The sequence below is a fragment of the Manis javanica genome, chromosome 1 (genome assembly GCF_040802235.1).
Source record: "Manis javanica isolate MJ-LG chromosome 1, MJ_LKY, whole genome shotgun sequence".
In the NCBI taxonomy this organism is placed as follows: Eukaryota; Metazoa; Chordata; class Mammalia; order Pholidota; family Manidae; genus Manis; species Manis javanica.
The window spans coordinates 227,701,366-227,724,042 of record NC_133156.1 but is presented as its reverse complement, the minus strand read 5'-3'; the positions used below and the strand labels follow the sequence as shown (position 1 = coordinate 227,724,042).

At 53.9% G+C, this 22,677-nt stretch overlaps 1 long non-coding RNA gene across 5 annotated transcripts in view; it reads right to left on the bottom strand.

The window, feature by feature from the left end:
* Positions 1-22,677, bottom strand: part of LOC118973943 (uncharacterized) — a 70,393-nt gene that overhangs the window by 3,878 nt on the left and 43,838 nt on the right. For 4 of the 5 annotated variants that reach the window (XR_005063494.2, XR_005063495.2, XR_005063498.2 and 1 more), the window contains exon 4: positions 3,000-3,121. This is a non-coding gene — a long non-coding RNA (uncharacterized lncRNA). Of the gene's footprint in view, positions 1-2,999; positions 3,122-16,502; positions 16,627-22,677 lie in introns of those variants that run through there. The other variant, XR_001854786.3, reaches the window with a different exon arrangement.

Here is a 22,677-nt window from a genome sequence, read left to right as displayed (position 1 = left end):
TTCTTGATCCTCTTCTTCTCCAAGGTAGTGGTTACCCTTACACAGTGGAAACATACCATTTAGAACTGCTTGCCCTGCTTTAAGATAGGATAGGTCATTGACTGATTACCTTAAAATGTGTTAGGAATCTTACCTCCTAACTCCCTGGTTTTTAAAATGGAATCTTTGACTTAAGATGGGGTCCCTCCTGTTCTTATTGTACTATTTACATCTCGGCGTTTTTTTCATCATAGGCAGGCAAAATTAATCATGATGCTTGATCCATGTCCCTGCTCTGCCTCACCCCCACCCCGGCCCTGTGCTTTGCCACTTAGCATCCGAGTAACCCCAGGAGAGTGGCTGCACCATTCTAAGCCTGGATGGCCTCAACCGAGCAGAGATGCAACCATCTGCTGAGAGGATTCAATAGAAGATGAGGGCTGTGCAGCATGCAGTGTGGGCACACGTCTCCCCTGCTCTACTCCTGGGGGGTGGGGGTCTCTGGAGCAAGGGCCGGAGTCCCCCACTGATCCTGCCTCACCAGAATCCCTAGCAGGACCACAACTGTGCAAGTGTAGTGAGTTGCCTGGTAGGCCGTCAGAGCACTGGGGCCAGGTGGGAGGGAGCCAGGCACTCCGAGGTAAGGGACATAGATCATGCACTGATTATCTGAGTGCCAGCAATGTCAGGGGATGCCAAAGGACCTTCCAGGGCCTGCCTTGGGAACTGGGAGTACCGCATTGCTGGGGACATCTCTAGCTTGTCCTCCAGCTAGATTGCTTTGTCAGGGAAGGGGCACAGGGTAGGGTTTGGGAGGCAATGACTTCCCCAGGCCTCCAAGGGCAAGCCCGAAGATGCTCCTTATAGGTTGTAAATTTGAAAAGAAAACTTTTTCTTTTGTTGTGTGTGAGTTAGTGCATTCTCAGTTACTATCACTTGAGACCAACTTCAGGGTTATCAAATGAGAGGCTTCCTGTTTACATTTCACTTTGATAATTGCCTGTTACAACAGGCTGGAGTGACCAGGCGCCTCAGCCAGAACCCTGGAGAACGTGGGTGTCTGCAGGCTCCCTCCCCTCAAAACTAGCTCAGTCTGAGCTCAGCCTGGGCAGATGCTGGGGAGCCGGCACCCTCCCTGCTCGGCAGATGGCCTCTCAGCTCCTCCTCCTTTCCACCGGTGAGGCCTTCACAACTGGGGCTCGCCCAGCCCGGACTCTGCCCTCCTGTCTCCTGCCCTGCCATGCCCTCCTCCACCGCTGCTGCTTGCTTCCTAGTGCTCTCCCACCCCTGCCCCAACTCCAGATCCCCTGGAGGAAGGCCCACTCTTCATTGGCCAGCAGTCCTCAGGGGCTCCCACTGCATGTCCTACCCTCCCATTCCCCGTTTCTCTAAATGGCCCTGGGCTGGCTTTGCCCACACCTCACTCCTGCCCCATTTCTTTGGAAGCTAAGCCCTGCCCGTGTTAGCTGTGCCTCCCACATGTGCCCGTGCAGGTCTCCCCGCAGCCTTCCCTCCTGCCTGCCCTTTGCCCTAACAGAGTGGCCACGTGGGGCCACAGCCATCCCGCCTGTACCTCCAGCCTTGCCGTGTGTTCCCTGACCGTTCTGGGCACCGACCTTTCCTCCTCAGCCAGACTGTGAGCTTCCGGAAGGCAGGGGAGGCTTGGCCTTCATAGCAGACCCTTTGACTGCTGCACTGAGTGCCTGGGGCCCGAGCACGTAACATGGGCCACTTAGAAAGTGCTTGCCAGGTGGACCTAAGGAGGCTGGATATGGTTAGATGGGGGCAAGGCGTGGACTGAGGCCTGTGACTGAAGGAGCAGTGGTGGCCTCAAAGTTACATAAGTGAAAATAAACACTAATTGCAGGCAGGAAGAGAAACAGTCCTGTATAAAAAAACATTCTTTTTTAAATAATTAAATAAGAAGGTCACTGATAGGTCGCCAGCTACAGTAACACCTCCCCCACTGGGAGCTGTTGAAATCCACGAAGGGAGCACAGGGGGTCTCTGAGTAACCAAAATTGACATCACAAGCTCCATGCACTTTAAAAAGCTCATGCACTTCACCCAGAGTTGAACCCCTTAGTTCTACATAAGCAGGAAGCCCTGCTTCAGCGAACATGTCCAACAAATGCAGGCATCTGGTTTGCAAATCCACAACAGATTAGGAGCAACAAATCAAAGTGTCATTGAACGGCTTTGGGCTGACATTCTGACGGCACCGAGAGGTGGCAGCTGACAGCTTTAGTGCGGGATGGGACTAATGATCTATAAAGGGCTATATCGAAAGGATTCACGAAGCATGCAGCCCGGGCCACACAGAGTCGCACTGACACAAGGCAGCGCCCTGCGGCTCAGCATGGCAATGCTGTTCGCAGTGATTAACCCTGAGTCACGAAGAAAAGTAAATGATGTTCAAATGACTTTAAGAAGGTAAGGAAGCACCTTACTCATTTTAAGTTAGTTTCCCTCTGAAACACTGAAAATGTATTTCAGGAAGCTTCAAAGAATACCTCCTTTGCTAGCTAGAAAACTGAGTGGAGCTTCCATTTGGGTTTCCTGAGCGCTTTGTGAGCATACTCTTATTCGGGAGGCTCCACAATTTCTCACCACTTTAGAGATGAGGGCTGCTGACTCACTGAGGGTCCCATGGCCTAAGTAAAAGGGCAAGTCTCAATGCCAAGTGTCCTTGACACTTCCGTCAGCTCCACTTCCCCACAGCTACCTCTCTCTCCAGGATGACTCAGCCCCCGGAGGGCTCCAGATGGGTGTTACTATCCTGATGTTGCAAAAGGTCCTCCTCCTCAGCTGTTTCCCTCCCTCCTGGTCTGTCACTCCTGCAGCAGCCCAGGGCTTTCCCCCTTCTTGTGTCTCCCCCATCAGCAGTCTCAGCACTAGGCATCCCACCACTGATATCAATTTCGCTCAAGCCCTGTTCTCTCTCCAGACTGGTTCTTCAGGAAGAGGACAGGCTGGACCCTCATGCCACCAGCACCTCTAACCCAGAGTCAGCCACTTACCATGGGACAGGATGACAGAGCAGGCTCTAGGGTCAAACTTCCTGGGTTCAGATTCCAGCTCTGATACTTGCTGTGTAATCTTGGGATAGTTACTTAATCTCTCTGTGTCATGGTTTCCTCATCTGCAAAATGCAGATAATAATAATACTTAGCTCACAGCATTGTTCTGGCTATCAAACAAGTTAACATGTGCAAAGAGCTTAAAACTGTGCCTGGCACTTAGTAAACATTTGTCAAATATCGACTGTCATTGCTAATGCAAGGCGATTTGCATATGTCATCTCCATAACCTGTCCCAAATCTTTTTTTTTAGAGTAAGACTGGCTAGAAAGAATCTCAGATTGTCACAGCAATCCTGAATGGTGGGTATGAGCTTTCCCATTTTGTAGCTGAGGCTTCGGAAGCACGGAAAAGGAAAGTGACTGACTTGAGAACAGAGTGCCAGGAGGTGGCAGAATTGGCATTCGCACCTAGGTGCTGTGGTCTGAATGTTGGTGTCTCCCTAGCCTATCAGGAGGTGGGGGCTTCCGGAAATGATTAGGTCATGAGGACTCTGCCCACATGACTGGGATTACTGCCCCTATGAAAGTGAACCCAGAGAGCTAACTGGTTCCTTCCACCATGTTAGGTTACAGCTGGAAGGCACCAGCCGTGCCCCAGAAGGCAGGCCCCCGGCAGACACCGAATCTGCTGGCACCATGATCTTGGACTTCCCAGCCTCCAGAACGGTGAGAAATAAGTGTTGGTTGTGTATAAGCCACCCAGTCTCTGGTGTTTTGTTGTATCATCTTGAACAGACTGAGACATTGAGCCTACCTGACATCTGAGTCATGATCTTTCCTGGACACCATGACTGCCTCTCAGTAGGGACGGTCAAGACAATCACTTCCTTGAGAAAGTGAGTAAGAGAGTCATCTTACTGCTTCTGAAAACTAGAATGCCTGCTTTCAGATCCTGCCTGGAGAGGCTGAATCACCCAGATATACAAAATCTCAGCACCTAAGAAGGAAAGTTTGGGAGGCTGGAGTATACTTCCAGTTTTCAATAGCAGAGAAGCTTGAGATTGAAAGACAGTCCATTTCCACTGTCCATGAGGGTTCTGGCGATCTATTGCTATGAACCCAGTCATTTCAAATCACAGTGGCTTAAAACACAACTACAGTCATTTTATTATCTCTCACAGTTGTCTGGGCTCAGCCAGGTGGTCCTCACACAGCATCCTTCATGCTGCTAAGTCAGAGAATGGCTGAGGCCAGGGTCTTCTAGAAAGCCTCCTCCCTCACATGGCTGGAGGCTAATGTTAGTGGTCGGCTGGGACCTAATGGGAGCCTGCATGGGGCCTCCTCGGCAGCCGAGGCTTCCTCACAGCATGGCGGCTGGATTCCAAGAGCAAGAGTCCCAGGAGAAAAAGGTGGGAGTGTGTGGCATTTTTCTGACCTAGCTTTGAAAGTCACATAGTGTCACTTCTGCAGCGATATGTACTCATCAAAGTGACAAAGACCTACTCAAGTTCAAGGAAAGGGGACCTAGACCACTACTCAATGGGAGGAGTGTTAAGAAAAGCACATAAGTTGGAATATACCATGGGAGCCATCTTTGAAAAATACAGTTTGATGCCTGGCAGGCTTTCCTGGAAGAACTAACTTTCCATTTGAAGGGAAAGTTAACAAGTGGCCAATCGAGGCTCTGACAAGGACCCCTCCCTAGAGTCATGTCTGACGTTAGCTCCTTCGGGGAATGGGTGACAAGAGGCAACAGGATTTACTGTTCGGCCAAAGCTGTCATTGAAATAGGATTAGGGCTGCAGTGACTTCATCATCCGGACTGTCCTAATAACATGTAATTTGCAGCCATGCTGTGACCAGCAAAGCTGCTAGGGCATATGAGTAGAATTGCCTGGCCACTTCCGGGACAAGTCCGTTTGCTGGAAATTTTGCAGACCCCTGCCCTTGTCCACCAGCAGACAGTTCTTTATCCTTCCCAAGGATTAAGTCCCCAGCCAGGGAGCTCTGGAAATCCAGGCAAAGCAGTTGAGAGCTCTCCTGCCGGAGAGTAGGGCCCGGCTCCCAGGCGACCTATGCCCAATCTGCAGGCCAGCTCGATGCCCATCCACAGTCCAGTCTGACGGGCCCCATAAAGGGATGGCTACTAAGATGTGGAGCACGAGCTGCAGGATGGCGCAGAGACCTCCCACCCCAGCTGGTCCACCATTTCTCCAAGGCCCCCTGACCAGCCAGCTGCTGGCGTCCTCTGGTCTCGCACCTCCAGCTCCCGGCCCTGCCTTGTCCTAGGACAAGCACAGCCTTGTCCTAACCCAGGCGGACGGCGCTCCTGTGCAGACCCTCCCTCCCACCTGGGGTTGCTCCGGGCCCTTCCCTTTCTGGCCTGAGCAGTGAGAGGTGGGGCTGGCCTCCCACCAGGGCTCGTGTTATGAGACCTTCCTGTCGCTGGGGCCATGGGGTGAGGCTTCAAGGGAACAGAGGGTCCGAGCTGGGGCAGAGGTCAGGCCCCTGGGGGCAGTGGCTGCAGCAGCTAGATGTGATGTCAGTGCTCAAGGCCGCCTCTTTTGCTCTGCAGAAGCTCATCCCCTGTGACCTTCCTGATTCAGTAGGCTGTTCCCTATCTAGTGAATGGCCCCTGAGTGCAGCTCACCACCTGTGAATCTCAGTTCAGAGCAGCAATGAAATCAGAAGTTTCTGAAAGTCCTGGGTGACTCCAGCCAGAACATCCAGATTTAGAGAAAGATTACTAACAACCGCCACCATTTACTGAGCATTTACCACACGTCAAGTCCAACACCAGATGCCTCATCTCAGTATTTAACCTTCACGATGACCCATTTTACAGAGGAGAAAACAGGCTCAGAGAAGTTAAATCAATTTGTGTTCTAGCAGCAAATGTTGGAGCCACTATATGAATCCAGATCTGTCTGTTTGCAAACTCCTCAGTGGAAGCCATGTATTTCTGATACATCCTGGACCTCATCAGGCAGCCCCTGAATCCATAAAATAACCTACCCTGGGAGGCTGCCATTCCATCCCCAGTTCCCTTTGCCCAGAACAGAACCAGAGCTGGGGGCAAGGGGAACAGGGAGAGGACAGGGAGAGTGGGCAGCAGGCTGGTGAGAGGAGGGCCGTCCACCATGGGCCCTGCTGGGCCTGCCGTGGAGGGGAGCGCAGCCTCAGACACCCAAGGTCCAAAAGGGAGAGGACTCCACAGGCTAGCGGCGCTGCTGTCTGTTTTGACAGCTTAGCCAGCCCCTGGGGGAAGGGCCGCTCCCTGAGGCCACCCCTGAGATAGTGCCTCACCTTCTCCTTCCCTGTAGGTAGGACCTCTCCACACGAGAAGGGCATGGACTTTAGGGTCAAGTCCCTGGTCAGCTACTTCCTAGCCATGTGACCTCAGGAAAGTCACTTAACCTCTCTGGGCCCATTTCCTCCTCTGTGAGTGGGGATACTGATACCCTTCTGACTGCTTTGAGATGTTGGACACAAACCTCTCAGCGCCCAGCCCTTGGGAGGCCCAGTGAGGCTGGTGTTACTGTCCTGGCCCCTTGGAGGGCAGGACACCATGGTCAGATTGACTAAGCCGAGGTCAGAGTATGGAAATGCTGCCCCACGAGAGCCCGGCTCAGTTATCAGGACTTCCAGTGCAAACATGGCTGGGGTCCCGGCAGGGGCTCCCAGACTGGCTGGTGCTCAGGAGAGACACCCCTCAGCCTGCAAAGAGCAGCCGCTGCCTTGGGGTGCCCTGAGGAGGTTTGGATCAGCGAGGAGGAGAGGGTGCTGCAGGAGCAGGAAGGATGGGTCCAGGGAAGGCAAGGAAGCAGGGCCGCCCCGGTCAGCAGGCCCCGACGGCAGCAGAGGCTGGGAGGTGGACTTGGCCCAGCAGGAGCAGTTGGCTGGGGCAGCAGTGGACAAGAGAATGGCTTTGGAAGCCCAGGTCCAACTCCAGGCAAGGTGAGCGTCTGTCAGGGTCAGGCCAGGGGCACAGCAGCTTCAGGGCTCGGTGCTCTGGGGACAAGGGGCAGGTGGGGGGAGCCACCAGCCAAGTCTGGCTCCTGGGGGTGGTAGGTGTCATTGCCTATATCTTCTCAGGTAATTGTCACAACCACATTCCAGTTTTACAGAGGAGACCCTCAGGCTCAGAGATAGTAAGCGGCTTGGCCCCAGGTCTCAGTTAGCCAGGATCTGAACCCAGGCATGTCCACCACTTTCCACCGAAACAGGCAGAGAGAGAGAAAGTGAGTGGGCCCAGTAGGGCAAGACCTTGTTTGTGAAGAACCCAGCCCAAGGGAGCTGTGTGTGTGAGCTGGCAAGAGTGCCCTGCCCTCACCTGGGTGCCCAGTGGGCTGGGAGCTCTGGGTTTCCTGCAGCATTGGCCTTGGGCACTGGAACAGCCAGGCCACACCAAGAGTTTCTGGCAGAACAGGCCCACTTGCTGCCCTCTGCCTGCCAGGACTGCCAGTCTTGCCCTCAGACAAGCTCGCCAACCCTGACTCCTGTCCCTACATTCAAGTCACTGATGGGTCACCCTGGCCATCACCCTCTCTCCTGATGGGCTGGTGTTGTCCCTGTGAGAGGTTGGGGTGGCACTGGATGTGGGCCCTGCTGCCACAGCTCATGGGAATGAGGGAACTCCCATGGACCCCCTCAGCCGTTGCATGGCAGCCTTGGCAGCCACATAGACGAATGAGTGACCTAGAAGGGGCTGCAGAGGGCCACCTGAGGTCTGGTTTGCCTGGCAGTGTCCATCCAAGGCTGCCTGGTGTTTGCCTCTGGATAGCTCCCCTCAATGGCCACTCGCCCCAGCAGGGCCCAGCAGGGCATAAAGGCCACGTTCCTGCGCTACTCGGGCTGGCGTCCAGCCAGGCCCCAGTCAGCCCCTCTCACGGCCGAACCAGCCCAGAGCCCAGTGCACCTCAGGGTTTGGTCTGAGGGGAATCCGTTTCAGTTACCAGCCAAGAGGACTCACACAATCAAGGCCTCTATTTCCCGAAAAGCCCCACACTCACAGCGCCGGCCCTGGTCAGACCTGCAGTCTCCTCCCATCCAGGCAACCCCGTGGGGGCTCCTGGTGAAAATGGAGAGGTGTCTCCCACCCACCCACACCGGTGAACGAGGTCTCAAGTCCTTGACTGTGCCCCCGGGTGGGGTGGGTGTTGGAGAGGGGACTTGAACTACCTGGGGACCTAACTGTGCTTCCTCATTCAACAGATGCAAGCGTGCTCGACCCTCTACCACCTGCCAGTGCTGTGGCTGGCTTAGGGTATGAAGGCAATCAAGGTAGACCCCGCAGGCCCTGGGGATGTGACGTGAGCAAGTGAGTTGTCTGGCCCCACTTTCCACAGTGTCATTGAGAAGACTGGACGAAGTCCTGCAGGCACCATCCAGCTGGTGTGAAGTCCTTGGTCACTGTGTCCAAGGCCTTGCAGTCACTGGGGTGGCCATTCAAGCTGGGGTGGGCCTTCACCCCGGAGCTGACCAGGAGGAGAGATCCCACCGAGCCCAAGCCCCTGGAGCTGTCTATCTTTGACCCACCCACAGCCGGTCATGAAGTTCACTACAGCCATGGTAAGACCCAGAGTTGCAGATGAGGACACTCTAGGGCCTCTAAGCAGTTGCTTGGCTGGACAAAGCTGCCAGTCAAAGATGAGCAGAACTCCCATGGGCCTCCCCCAAGGGGCTCTTTCCTCGCCACAGCCAGGTTAAATAAGGCCAGGCTTCCTGGCCTCCCATCTGCCAGGGCCATGGAGGCAGGCTGTGAAGAGCCTGAGCCCCTCGGAAGTGTCCAGATGAAGCTTTCCAATGGGAAGCCACGCAAGGGCTCAGCCAGCAGGTGAAGGCAGCTGCCCAGGCTTCCCGACAAGGTGGGAGCAGACAGGCCAACTCAAAGAAGTGCAGCTATGGCCTCCATGAGAAACTGGCTGTTGCCCCAGCCTCCTCCCTGCCCTCCAAACCCCCGCCTTGCCTGCCACAGCCCTCACCCTTCCACAGGAGGCCACTGGTGAGCCAAGCCCCTCCACACGTGTGTGAAGGTGCCAGGGTGAGGCCCAGAAGGCACAGGGTTCTCAGGCATGGGAGGGGCAGGGTCCCCAGAGAGCAGGACTGGGGGCTGTCAGGGTGGAGCAAGGTGGAATGACCCACCCAGAGGGACCTGCCATGGCCAGCTCAGGGGAGGTGCCCAGAAGCCTGCACAGGGCCTCCAGGGGGTGGGAGGTGAGCCCTGCCCTCAGGGTGCTGGGACTGTCAGACCCTGAGCAAATCACCGAGCTTGTCAGAGCCTGAGAAGCAGGTAAGCCAATGAGATAAGTCAGTAATCACTCAGGCCTCATGAGTCACCTCACCTCCAGCTCGCAGGCTGCCACCTCCGGTTCCTCCTACACCACACCGTCGAGAACACGCAAGTGACTGCTGGGGGCTCTTCCAGCTGGGCAGCGTGAGATCCTTGGGCAAGACCTTGCTGGAAAGCATGGGACAGTGGGCAGGGAGCACCCAGGATACTGAGGCAGCCGTGTAACCTGGGCAACTTCTAGCTCATCCATAAAATGGGCCAGTAGTGCCTGTCCTTCTCCAAGGCTCTGGGAGAAATCAGGTGAGCCAAAGGAAGTAGACCTGTTGGGTGAACGCAAGCTGCTGTGCATAGGTGTGTGTGCGCATGCACACACACACACACGGGTGGAACTGTCTCTCCTACTGTTGGTATTATTATTTGGGCCCAGCAGTCAGTTGTTCTACTACATGCACATTCAGTCAGGATAAAGTTCCCACAGTCACTGTTAGGGACTGAACTGTGTCTCCCAAAATTCATATGCTGAAGCCCTAACTCCAGTACCTCCGAATATGACTGTATTTGGATAGAAGGTCTTTAAAGAGGTAATTAAAGTTGAATGAGTTCATGTGCGTGGGCCCTAACCCAGTCTGACCAGTGTCCTTACAAGAAGATGGGGGACACTAGGAAAGATCATGTTATGATGCAGTGAGAAGGTGCAAGGCCTCGGGAGACACCAACCCTGCTGACACCTGACACTTGAACTTTCAGCCTCCAGAACTGTGAGAAAATACGTTTTTGCTGTTCAGGCCCCCAGTCTGTGGTGCTCTGTTTTGGTGGCCTCAGGACACTAACCTGGTTTTTAAGGGCATCACCAGGCTCACCCCCAGGGCCTCTCTAAGGCCCCTCTAAGGCTTCCTCACAGGCAGTATTTCCTTGGACCTGGGCACTGCTGGGCAGGGGCGTGCTCCTCCCCCCGCCTTCCCATTAGGGTTGGGGTCCCCCACGCCATCTCCTAGAGGGTAGCTCCCTCCTGGCCAGCCCCAGCCGGGCCATGTGCCCTCCCAAGTATCCCTGGCCCTCAGGGCCTCGCTCTGGTTAGCAGCCTGGCAGCTGAGGCCTGCCCCCCTGCCCAGCTGGGCTTTGTTAGCGCCCCTGCAGGAGCCTGGAGCAGGGCACCCCTCACCTGCACCACTCTGGGCCTCAAGCCACTGGGTCTTACTGTTCCTCACAGCTCCGGTCAGACTGAGCACCCCTTCAGGAGGGCTCAGCAAGTGCCCCTGAGTTTAGCCTCTCAGACTCCTTCCAGAAATCCACCTGAGGTCTCCATTCCTTGCCTAGCTGACCAGGGCATTCAGGAGAATCCTGGAGACAAAGGAGAGGTGGGAACAGATGGAAGAGCGGGAGGGTGGGCATGAGGCCCGTCTCCCCTCAGGTCTGGACCCAGGGACAGGCCTGCCACAAACACAGGGCCTCCTGAGCATGACCCTCGACTGGCTGACCTTCTGCCCTGCAGTCACCGGGGTGGCCATTCAAGAGCCTCACTACTGCTGGCAAGAGGCCAAAGCCTGTGTGCCAGGGTCTGGTCTGACCACCGAGGGTCATGACCGGGAAGGCCCCAGAGAAGGCAGGCAGGCTGGTGCCCACCACCATGCCCAGAACTAGACTGACTCTAGGCCCTTTGGTCTAGACTCCAGGAGGGGAGAGGCCTGCTCTCTTTCCTCAGCCTCCAGGATATGCTCTGTGCTTCCTGTCCCAGGAGGAACTCCCCGTGGAACTGGAGACCTCCTGGCTCTGCCCCAGCTGGTCCTGACCACCCTCGCTGACCGCAGGAAGAGATGAGCAAGGGGCCACTTGGCCTGACCAGGTCAAAGGCAAGGGTTTTCTTCCATTGGACAGAGGATTGCCTTGATGTGTCCACGCATTCATCTGTTCAGTAAGAATTTACGAAGCGTCTTTCTGTGCCCTCTGCTGTGCTCAGCCTGGGCCCAGCGTGGGTGAGAAAGCTGTGGAGAGGACCTGTTGATTGTGTAGGGAGGGATGACTAACCTGAGGGATGAAGGGGCCCTTTCTCTGGAGGCAAGTGGGTGCCTGACAACAAAGGAGAGACATACACACGCACCCCAATAAAACTCCTCTGAGAAGCCCTTTGTGGCTGGACTGGGTGCAGGGCAGGCTGTGGCTGTCAGGGCCAGGACCCTGCCCCACACTGTTATCCTGGTGCTCCTGGGTACAACATACGGGAGAGGTTGCTCTGTGTCGTGCAGGAGGGGAATATGGGACATGAGATATGGGAAGGGCTGGGTGGGCAGGAATGAGCATTCCCTACAATGATCTCACCCCTCCATCAACTCCCAGGGAGTTCCCCCAGCCATCGAAAGGACAGACGTTTCTTGAACATGCTTGGGGCTGGCAGTGGTGGGACGGATTTCTGTTGGAAGGCCAAGACCGGCAGGGACATTGGAGGCATTTCATCCTCTCAGTCAGGCCTGAGCTCTAGGGTGCTCAGAGGCACGGCCCTGCCCTCTGCCTCCTCTGGGCCTGTACCTGGCTGGAGAGCAACTCCCAGTGTAGCTGACCTCACTCATCTAGCCAGACGTGTGAAGGGGCACCCGGCGTGGCCTTCTCCCTCTCCATCCCTGGTGTTTTCACTCTACGTTCTTCTTTGTCTTCTCCTGCCACCTCCTCTCCAGCTGATCATTTCGCCTCATGTTACGCTGGGAAAACAGAAATACTGCAAGGAATGCCTTCATTCTCCTACCACCCGGACTGTAAGCCCGCTGCATCTGTAGCCATCTACCTGCCCACCATCCCAGTTCCTATCGAAAGTCAGCTGTCCTGAGTTCTTCACCCCACCCCTCTTGCCATCTCAAGATCTTGCTCATGAACTTATCTTATTACCTTCTCTATCACAATTCCCCCCTCTCCACAGAATCTTTCCCGTCAGTGTACATAAATGCTCTAAGAGCTCCCATCTCTTAAAAAAAAAAAAAATCAAACCCAAACCCCTCTTTCCTGCTGGTGCTGCTTCCCCCTCTAGCAGCTCCAATGGCTTGCTCCCAGGCGCCGTGAGGGTTCTCTAGGACCCCCTCCCTACTCGCTGCTCTCTCTTGTCACCCCCACTCTCTCCACACCCACCCGCTGGGCTTCTGTCACCCCTGCCCCACTAACACTGCACTTGTCAGGGTCCCCAGCGACCTTCACACTGTTGAAGCCAGTGGTTCCTTCTCCGCCAGCTTGCTGGGTCTATGGGCAGAACTGGGATCGTTGGCTATGGCTTTTCCTGGCGATTTGCTCTGTTCTTACCTTCAGCAAAAACCACCTCCCTACTTTTCTTCTCTCTCTCTGCCTGTCTCAGGCTCCTCTGCTGGTTTCAGCTAACCTGTAAATGTTGTCATGTGTCAGGACCTGGTGGTAGACTGCCTGCTATCCTCAGACACTACCTACATGACCTCATTGAGCTGTGTTGATGCCTTCTATTCCTCCATCTTCAACTTTGACCTCTCCACTGAGCTAAAGGCTCATACTGCTTGTCACCTCTGCTTATCTACAAAGCATTTCAAAATGAACACAGGCAAAACCAAACGTTTGACTTCTGTCCCCGCCCAATCTGGTCTTTCCCATCTTTACACCTGGCACCAGCACGTGCACTCAGTCTCTCAAGACTAGATGGCAGCCCAGAGTCTTGCCCTTCTTTTCCTCGCCAGGTGACATTCATCACCAAGTCCTATAAACTCAACTCAGTAAACTCCATCCTCCTTTCCTCTCCATCCCCACTCTGGCCACAGGCTCACCCACATGCTCTTGAGGGCCTCCCAATCCTCCTCTGATCCCTGCAGTCCATTCTACCACCACAGCCAGAGGGACCTGTTAAGATTTGAAATGAGATCATGTAGCCATCTACCTGTCCACCATCCCAATCCCTATAGAAAGCCAACAGTCTATGTTATTTGAACAAAACCTAGACTCCTAGCCATGGCCTTTGATTCTTTACGAATCAGGGCCCCTACCTGCCTCTCTGACCTCAACGCTCCTCACTCCTCCTCTGTGTCAGCCTGTCCTGTTGTTCAGACTTGGGGAGCGGAGCACAGTGCCGCAGCTCTTCCTTCCACTTGGAATATCCTCCTGCAGACCTTCATGTCAGCCAGACACCATCTCCTTGGAAAGGCTCCCCCATCTGCATCACCGTGGCTTGTTTTCTTGATGGCACTTAACCATCACTGCGCTGATCTGTTCTGAGTATTTGTTTACTTGCTTGGCGGTTCCCTCTCCCCCAGCTAAGGTGGAGGCCCCACGGCAGCAGAGGACTTCTCTATCATGTTCACTGCCACACCTCTGCGTCTAGAACAGTGCCTGGCACACTAGTGGGTTTTCAATAAATACTTGTTAAATAGATAAACAACTGGAGAAGAGGGGATAAAACCAAAGCAGAATCTAACATGATCTGAGCCCCTGGGGACTCAAACATGGAGGCATGATGGACACAAATTGGCACTTATAACGCAACGTGATGCCACTTCCACAAATGCCTGAAACAGTGCTGGGATTCCCCTGAAGGGACACCTACCCAGAATGTGTGACTATGCGCAGCGCAGGCTTCCTGGGTAAGTCATGTTCAAGTTGAAGCCTCATGAATGGCAGACTGGGGCAGGGGAGGTACAGGACTGTCCCCGGGGGGGAGCACGTGACCATACAAGGAGCCAGAGGGGAGTGAGAGCACAGAGAGGGGGCTCCAGAAATAACACCTGCAGCCCACCTGGCCTTCCGCGCTGGACAAGGGCTGTCCTACTTCCACCCTGGGCTGCATATAGGAGGGGAGGCTGTCATCTGGGCCCAGCCATTCAACCCTTCATTTATTCCTTCAAAACTAACCCTGGGCTCTGATAACAAGCCAGGCCCTGTGCTAGGCACTGGGGAGGAAGAAATGAAAAAGCTGAGGCCTCTGCGATTGAAGAATCAAAGCTGAACTAGGAAGGTAAAGAAGTTTCAGCCCAAGGCCCCACCATGAGTCCCCAGCCACTCAGGGACCCTCCTGCCAGCCTTGCAGGGATTTGTCTCTGAACTGGTCTCACTGCCTGTCTTTCTGTTCGTGCATTCACACACTCCCTCACTACACACACATGTAGACACATTCCCTCTGCTCTCATCACATGCACACACCCACACCTGGCCTCAAAACTCACACAGCTGTCCATGTGCTCACGCACTGGCGCACCCCACCCATGGCATGCAGCTTTGCAAGACTCACACAACGCACTCCCACCCTTGGGAGCAACCGTGCTACTTGGAAGGACCACATGTGTTCCGGAAACACTCCCTCCCCAAAACATTTATAATAGTACAGACAAACTAGTATAAGGTAATGCAATCTGAACTATCTATACCACATGATGGGGTAATCCAAGCAGGCTTCTTGGAAGAGGAGAGAGAATTCGAGCCAAGTCTTGAAGAAACTCATGTAAAGGTGAAAATGAAGAGAAAGGAGATTTGGTTTTATTTTTTTAAGATACTAATTGAATCAGGCTCTTCTGAATACAAAAGAGAATGTGTTGATTAACTCATGAAACAAAGGGTCAAGGATGGACTGGCTTCAGGAAGTGTTGCATCCAGAGGTTAGAATGATATCAACAAGGTTCTTTCCCTGTGTGTATTTCCCAACTGAGCTCTCCCCATATGCGAGGCCAGAGTGATCCTAGCAATTTGAGTGGATAGCAACGGTCTTTACAGGGAGCTCCGGCCAAAAAGGCTTGGAGGACTCTCGTCCGAGATCACATGCCCATTTCTGAACCAATCCTCGTGGTCAGAGATATGGAGTTCTCTGGCTAAGACTGAGGTATGTACCTACTTCTCTAGCAGGCCGACCCATCCAAACCACAAGGAATGGGTTTCCTAAGGGGCCTCTGTGATCAGAACTGCCGAAGGGGTACTACACTGATAAATCAACATTCCACATTTTTAAATGCTTCCATATAATTTATCTAGTTTGCTTTCCAGATGATAATCGTGAACCAGGCATGGTTAGCACACTCATTTTATTGTAGAGCAAGAGCACCTCCAGGCACTGAACTTGACTTTTCTGTTCTACTATGGCAGAGGCCAGAGAATCAGCTTGGAGTCCCTGGGGCTGTCCGAGGACTTCAGAGCGACGGAGCCACACCTTGTGAGGTCAAGTGGCCTGGGCAGGGTGTGCTCGCCACAGGCACCGTGCTCTGTGATTACTTTATTCATCTTGATATTTCAGATGAAGTGGCCAGTTTCACCCCAGCAGGGATCACAGTGACTGAAAAACCAGTTTCCTGCCCTGTACATCCCCACCCAGTGTTCAGGCCTCTAAGATCCACTTCCTGGCTCCTTGGCCTGGCTGTCCGTAAAGGCAGTCACGCTAGGAGACCTGGCATCAGGCAGGCTGCCCAGGGCCACACCTCGGGCACCTGTGACTGCCCAGGTTGAGCTTCCTGCTCAAGTCCTCTGAGGGGAAAGACTGCCGAGGGGACAGGCCGTGGGCACGCTGGAACCCCTCCATGCTGGGCACACACAAGAAGACCATGACCCTTTCCCACCTGAGCCCTTGGGAACATCCTCCAACATTTACTATTTCTCCCAAGTCATTACCTTATCTCATGGGGCCCTTTGGAGCCTTTGACCCCATAGCTGGGTGAGGCAGGAAGGGAAAGGCTGGGGCCTGGGAGAAGAGGAATTTGCCCTCTGCTCAGTCTCAGGTCTCCAGGCACCCTGTGGGGAGCAGGCTATGCCTCCCCCAATGCCACTCACCAGACCCAAGCCATGTCATTGTCCGTGTGCCTGCAGCAAGCCCTCTTGTCACTGCCTCCAGTCACTTCCCACAGGCCCATCTCCTCACCAGGGAGCCTCCTTGAGATGTCACTCCCCTGTGCACAGCTCTGCTGGGCTGCCTTCAGACTAAGTCAAATTTTTATCTACGACCAGAAGGGCCTTTGTAATCCTGGCCCACCTGTCTAGCCTCATCTGTCTTTGTTCCCACCTCCCTCTGGGCTCCAGGCACAACGTCCCACAGCTATTCTCTGAGAGCTCATGTGTTAGTTCCTACAGCTGCTGTGACAAACCACTGCAGATGCAATGGCTCAAAACAGTATAGACTGATTATCTTCCAGTTCTGGGAGTCAGAAGTCCAAAAATGAGTCATAAGGGCTGAAATGAAAATGCCAACGGGGCTCTGTTTCTTTTGGGAGCTCTAGGAAGGAATCCACTCCTTACCTTTGGCCGCTTCAAAATGCTGCCTGATTGCTTGGTCCGTGGCCCCTCCCTCCACTTTCAAAGTCTGCAGCGCAGCATCTTCCAGTCTCTCCCCATGTCACATTGTCTCTCCATGATTCTGACCTCCCTGTCTCCCACTTATAGGGCCCTTGTGATGGCATTTAGAGCCCACCCATATAATCCAGGATAATCTCCTCATCTCAAGATCCTTAATTTAATCTAATCTGTCAAGTCCCTTTCACCATATAAAGTAGCATAGTCACAGGTTCCAGGATTAGGATGTAGACATCTTTGGAGACCATTTGTCTGCCTATCACAGATCCCTCTAAGCTTTGACACGTGCAGGCCCGGCTGCACTGTGATTAACAGAATAATGGCTGACGGAGCAGTCTAAGCAACCAAAGTGCTGGCTTAGAAGATTCTTCTAAGAAAAGTCTGGCCAGCTCAAGAGAAAAGCCTTAATATTGATACTGGGGATCCCTTGAGAAATGGCACACCAGACCTCTCTCCAACAAAAACAGTGTTTGGCAAGCCCTGCCCTAGCATGATATAAAAAATGAATATTCTGCAAATGAAAATGAAACACTGTTGGAAACTAAAAAAATATGATAGCAACAATAGAAGGTTTGGAAGATAACATTGAGGAAATCTCCTAGAAATAAGGGGGGAAAAAGAAATGGAAAGTAGGAGAGAAAAGACTTAAATGATTAGAGGATTAGTCCAGGAGATCCAATATTGGGCTAATAGAAGTAACAGAGAGGAGAGCTTGGGCAAGGCAGGAAAATAGACCCAGGCCAAGTGTAACTTTGCAACATGGCTGACAGCTAGGGATGGAGATGGAATCCTACAAACTTGAAGAGGTGGTAGAAAACAGGTCACATGCCAAGGAAGAGGCATCAGAATGGCTTTGATCATCTCATTGGCAGCACCAGGACACAAGAACACAGAAAAGGAATATCGAAATAGTAGAGGGAAATGCTCTCCCATCTAGAACTCTCCATCTGGTCAGATGACCAGTTACGTATGAGAATTAAAGACAAATTCAGGCACACGATATCACAAGAAAATTCCCTCCCATGTAACCCATCTCAGGAAACTACTGAAGAACGTGCTCCCCAAAGTGACAACAAACTGAGGAAAAGAGAAATGAACACAAGCCAGGAGAGCAACCTGGAAAGGAGGAAGAGAGCCTCCAAGACGGGGCTGCAGTGTAGCAATGGGGAGTCCAGACCCGGAGAAAGAGAGGGAGAGACTTGGCAGGGAGAGGAGGGAGTGGGAAGGGAAGACCACCTTCTGGGATGAAGGAGTGTTTGAGGACTTCCACAGGAACGTCCAGGAAGCCAGTCGGTAGGACATGGCTGTGGGGTTTCTAAGTTTAACCCCATCTGAGAGAGAAAATGCCTGCATCCCCCAGCTCTGAGACAGGTCCTGGGGGAGAAGGGTGTGGGAATTGCTCTGCCCTCCTGCCTGCTTCCGTGTGCACAGGCCTCCTAGCCCACCCTGGACCAGGCTGGGTGCTGTGGCCTTTCCCCATTAACCACAGCCCACGGGTGGAGGCAGAGCAGACTGAGGGTTGAGGAGACACCGCCTCCTGCATTCCATGGATGTGGTGCCCCAGGCCACACTGCAGAGGACACGGGGCCTGGCATGGGCCAGACAGAGCCAACCCTTCAGAGAGCGGGGGCAGTGGGAATGAACTCATTCTTTCCTCATTCAGGGCTCAGGCCCTCTGATCATAAAACCAGGACGCTGAGCAAATGGCCCCAGGTGTGCGCTCTCCCAGTTTCGCTGGGATAATAGGAAGTGCAAGAGGCTGACCTGGTTTCAATGCAGGAGCTCCTGCTCTGGCAGAGTTTGGCTCTAATGCCACAGCTCTCAGCTCCCTCCCCACCCACTTTCTGGAAGGGCCAGGCCATCGCCAAGGCATAAGGGAGCCGCAGCAAGAGAGCAGCCGGGCTGTTCCCAGAGCTGTCCCCAGAATAGCTCCTTCCCTAGAGAAGCTCTACCAGGAAAGGCCCAGGGTGCCCAGAGAGGGGCCAGCACCTCCCTCGGGGGGGCCTCTTGCTCTCAGCCCCTTTAGGTCCTGATTATTCCACAAAGATCTAGAATCAGCTGTGTCAGGACTCTGCTGTTCTGGTCTCCAAAACTGATGCCTTTTACAGATGGGGAAGCTGAGGCCCAGAAAGGGGAGGGAGCCGTCAGCTAGTTAGTAGTGGCAGAGCCAAGACTTGGCTCAGGTTTCTGAACCTCTAGCCTCATTCTCGTCAGTCTGCCTGCATGGAACAGTGCAGGAAGGACCCGTAATTTGAGCAGAGAACTTCTGGAGGTGCTCCCAGGCCACTGCACTGAATGGAAGGAACTCTACCGGTGGGACGTGTCAGGCTGAGGCTCTCAGGCCCACAGTGAAATGACCTTGTGCCTCAGACTCCCCGGGGTTGTGCTTCCCATGGGAAAGCAGGAACCTGGCAGCAGATTGGAAAAGCCCACAGGGTCAGCCCACATCTTCCCATCCTGGGACAATGGGGGCCTTCCCTTCCCTGTCCTCTAAGCCCAGTTCCTCCAAAGCTGCTTTTCCCATTCAGAGCTCACCTCACATACCCTAGGGTGGTTGCCTTTAGGTAGGAGGGAAGCCCTCCCACCTCCCTCTGCAGGCCAGAAGCCGACAGCCCTCCCACCACCCAGGTTATGCCAGACTCTGTGAAGGGCCCTTATCAAACTCAGAGGGCCTCCACCTGCTTCCCCAGCCTGGCAGGTGTGTGCCTCCTGAATGCCCACCTCCTCCAGGAAGGCAGCATGGGGAGGCCTGGATCCTAACTGGACACCTCTAGCTCTGTGATCTCAAGTCGCCTGGCTTTGTGAGTGAGCTTTCTCAAGCTGTCAAGTCAGGCTGTATCCCCCTGCTGTGTGGTTTCAGTTAGGACTGGAGATGCCTGCATACAGCAGGCACTTAAATCACAGTGGCTGTCATCATTAAAGATGTCTAGGAGGTCCGTTGACATACCAACCCTCAGGTTCCCAGGCACCACCCTTCCCTGGGGTCCCATGGTACTATGGGGTCAGGCTCTAGCCTCCCTCCCTCCCCACCCATCTTAGGCAGGGTGAGAGTGAGTGAAGAGGGCCTCCCCACCCCAGCCCGTGTGAGAGACACACCCCCTGCCTTCTTGCTGCTTTATTCATCATCTGCAAAACGGGAGGAATGAACATTCATCAGCCACAGAGTGGAAAAAAGGGTGCACCCAGGCTATGGGATTATGCGTGGTAATGGAAAGGAATAAAATAGTTGTGTGCAACTACATGGGCCAATCTCAAAAGCTTTATGCTAAAACTCAGCAGCTAAATGGAAAAAGACTAACACAAAGGCTATATACGGTGGGAGTCCATGCACATGAGCTCAAGAAAGGCAGAGCTACCTAAGAGAGCAGTTCGGTGGATGCCTGAGGTGAGCAGGGGGAGCTGGCCTTGATTGCAACAGGGCATGAGGGGACTTGGGGGTAGTAAAAATTGTTTGATGTTGGGAAGTACACGTCTATTTCCATTTGGTGCAATTTATAAAACTACATGCTTAAAATGGGTGAATGTAACTATCTAAAGTACACTTCAATAAAGCTAGTGGGGCAACCATCTTCCTTTTTTAAAATAGGATTTGGGGTCCAATCCATATCTTGCCTGGTCACGCACACAAGGACAGATTCCTCTAATTAGAGAGAACTGTTAAGAAGTATCTAGTACTTAACAGAATGAGAAGTTGGGAAGTAGGGAAGACAAGGGAGAATTTGAAGAAATACCATACCAGCCATCATAGAACCATTGGCCTTCAACAGATAAATGGACTCAAGCCTTTATACATGTATACCCTGCTTTTCTGCCTCAATTATAACCATGATCCCTTACTTGATAGCCTCATTCCCCCTTGCTGTACCTGAAAAAAGCTTATCCATCTTTCATGAATGATAATATTAATAAGATACTATTCTTTCTCCCCTGACCCAGCGTGGGGAAGGTGCCAGTACACTTGGGTCTCCAGCCAGGGATGCAGTGGCCCCTCCTGAGCCCTTTCCAGGCCACCAGGGCAATGCAATCCTGCTGCCCTCTGGGCCTGGCCATCCTCCTGCAGTGCCGCTGCCACTCTATCCCCAGTGTGCCCTCCTCTGCCTTCGCTGTCCCGGGAAAGACAGAATCTTCCAGCGACTTTTACTTTGGAGTGTCAGCTCCTCCACATTAAGGTCAATTCTTGAAAGCTGGCGCTTTGTCCTGCGGCTGCACTTTCTCCCCTTCCCTCTTCCCCTCCCTCCAAAGCCCAGGTGCAGTAGGAGTGGGATCTCTCTGAGTGCGTGAGGATACACGTCATGCTCAGCAATGTTCCTTCGTTCTGCTCACTTACACTGTCCAGGAGAGGGGCCCTGCTCGGTCTAACTTCTGCCCAAAGAGAACTGGTTGGGCCAAACATCTGAAAAGACCTGACCCTTTCAGCTCAGGTTAGACATGGCTGGATTCCAGATTGTGGCCGGAGCCTCTCTAGAGCCCTGTCTTCTTTCTCTCTCTCTCTCTGCTCCTCTCCATCTCAGCTGTCTCCCTCCCTTGTCCTCTCCCTAATGTCATTCTGTCTCCTTTGCTGTCTCCTAATGTCTCTTATATATCTCCTCTCCCCTCCTTCAAGCAGGAAACAAAATAAAACATAATAAAATAATAAAACCCTCATGCAAATGGATACCCCTGGGCTGAGCAAATCTCAGCAAAGGAAATTACTTGATTATTTGATCTTAGGTCAAACAATGTGGGGGGACGGGGTGCGTTGCGGTCCAGGGCCTCTGGACCTGGATGTGCACCCTGCTCATCTGCTAGACTTGCCTTGTATCCTCACAGTGCCAGGCACATGGTCACCTCTCAAGAAAGGACAGGACACTTGGCACAGGTGAGGGCAGAGAGGGAAGGGGAAGAGGTCAGGGTCAGGGATGGGTCAAGGCTGGGGAGGGGCTTCAGGAGGAGGATGCTTGGGAGCCGTTCATTCCTAGTCCAGGTCTTTACACCCGGGAGGCCCCAGAGCAGAAACAAACTCTGTGTGTACACTCAGCCCACCCGCCAGAGCCCTGCACACCCAGTCAGCAGCAGCCATGGGGCTGGGGCTGGATCCGGGGCTGGGATGGAGTCCTGGTCAGCATCAGCCTGTCTGATGCCAATTAAGACCCAGGAATCCCCTGCCCCTAACCCTGGGCTGAGATCAAAAGACCACGGCCCTCCGATGAGGGGCCCCAGCCCATAAATCTGAGGGAGCCAGGGCCCCCAGCTAACAAGCTGCCCTGGCTCAGACCAGAGCCGGGTCCTGCATCCTGTTTCATTCCCAGGAGCAGCCAGCCCAGAGTGAAGGGCCAGAGGCCCTGGACCCCAGCGCACCCTGTCCCCCCACAACACCCAGCTCTGCTCAGTAAATCCTGGGGTGTGTCCTGGAAGGTAACTGAGGCATCACACTGTCCCCTGGGCGGCTCCTGCCTCTCCAGCCCCCAAGAGCCACTCTCAGTGCCCATTGTCTGGCCCCACAAGAATTTTAACTACTAACATGTGGGCTCAGGAGACTCCGGAAGAGCAAATGTCTTTACCTCCTTTGATTCCTTGCATACAGCGGGCTTTTTAAATTTTAATTTGAGGTGACCTCTGACCTAAGTTCCCATTCCCATAGATTCCAGATATTTCCTGTGCCCTCAGATAACCTCCCATGCCAGCACACCCCACCTCCCCAACCAGAAGCTCCTGCTAAGTGGCCACTGCACCCGCCACAACTGTAGCCTGCTCAGAGCACCCTCAGCCCCTGCTCCTGGTTCCCTCCAGTACCCCATCTCCTCTCCCAAGGGCCAAAGACACCTGCTGTCCACCAAACATCTCCCCAGGACTCTGGGTCCCCACTGAGTGCCCTGCACTGTGCTAAGCTAAGCTGTGCAGAGGCTACAGAATGGGTCAGCTCCTGGCCCCACCTTCGAGGCTCTGAGACCGGAAGAGAAGCAGGAACACCCCTGTGTGAAGGGGTCCCAGGACTGGAGCCCAGAGCTGAGAGGTCAGGCAGGCTCCTTGCAGGTGGGGGCTTTCCAGCAGGGCTGGCTTCCACAGAGGCCCCCAGAAGGCTCCCACACAGCGCTCGGTCAGAGCCCAGGCAGCCGTCCCCAGCATGACCACTCCCAACAAG